The 1,199-nt window shown below is 60.0% G+C and overlaps 1 pseudogene; it reads left to right on the forward strand.

Annotated features, from left to right (window-relative positions):
* Positions 1-3: 3 nt before the first annotated feature.
* LOC104083000 lies at positions 4-468 on the forward strand (annotated as a pseudogene).
* The last annotated feature ends 731 nt before the right edge of the window (positions 469-1,199 follow it).

Consider the following 1,199-nt stretch of genomic DNA (forward strand, 5'->3'; position numbering starts at 1 on the left):
CAGTACGTGCCGGGGGTGCGGGTGGAATTCCCGCGGCCCCTCAACTCCGCCAGCCTGTACCCAACCAAGGCTCTGCTGCCATCCAGCACGGACCCATCTGAGCAGCAACAAGGGGTCCCCACAGCTGGGGAGGGGGCAGAGCCCCAAGCCAACCTCACCACCGTGTCTGACAAACGGTTGCAAATCCAGAACCCCTTGTACCCAGTGACAGAGAACTCCTACAGCGCCTATGCCGTGATGTTCCTGTCCCTCATTGTCTTCGCAGTGGGCATCATCGGAAACCTCTCCGTGATGTGCATCGTGTGGCACAACTACTATATGAAGAGTGCCTGGAATTCCATCCTGGCCAGCCTGGCTTTCTGGGACTTCCTCATCCTCTTCTTCTGCCTGCCTGTGGTCATCTTCAATGAGATCACCAAGAAGAGGCTGCTGGGGGATGTGTCCTGTCGCATCGTGCCCTTCATGGAGGTAAGGAGCTGCACGAGGACCCTGGAGGGCTCAAGGACCTGTCTCCTCTCTGCTCTCTCGCTTTGGGGGCAATCCATGCTGCCCGTGGCCTGGCGCAAGGGCTATGTGCCCCGGAGACCCCCATTGTGGGGCACAGCAAGGAGCCGAGGGATGGTCCCAATATTGACCTTCCCTTTGCGTCTGCCCTGGGCCATTCCTCAGGCCCTGCAGCCAGCAACAACACTGCCAGGGCTGGGAAGAGCCTGTAAGACCCTCCTTTGCCCAGCCAGCATGGGGGCTTCTGTCCATGAGGTCCCTCTGTCTGTCTGTCCCGGTCCGACACCCCACAGCGTGCTGGCCCAGCACTGGCTATGGTGGGCTGCTGAGGATGGCCCCAGGGCAGGGGGCTGCAGGTGGGGCAGTGCTGAGCAGCGCTGGGGTGGGAGAGTCCAGGGATTACGTCTGGGAACCTGAGATCTTTGCTTGTCCTCAAGCCTCACTCGCGATGTGTTGGCCACGTTCGTGGTGAGCTGGAGACCCACTGAGAAGGCTACAGGGACTGTGGTGACAGGGGAAGGCAGAATGAGCAAAAACGCCCCAGATGGCATGGTTTTGCATGGTCCTGCTCTTGCATTGAAAACAAACTCACACTGTGGGGCTTCTCCGATCCTACAGGGGTGGCTGGGATCAGGCTGCTCCCCTCTGCACCCATGTACAACAGACAGACCCAGCCTGCCTGTGCGTGTTGTCTG

This window comes from Fulmarus glacialis, unplaced genomic scaffold, assembly GCF_000690835.1.
Source record: "Fulmarus glacialis isolate BGI_N327 unplaced genomic scaffold, ASM69083v1 C13719497, whole genome shotgun sequence".
NCBI lineage: Eukaryota > Metazoa > Chordata > Aves > Procellariiformes > Procellariidae > Fulmarus > Fulmarus glacialis.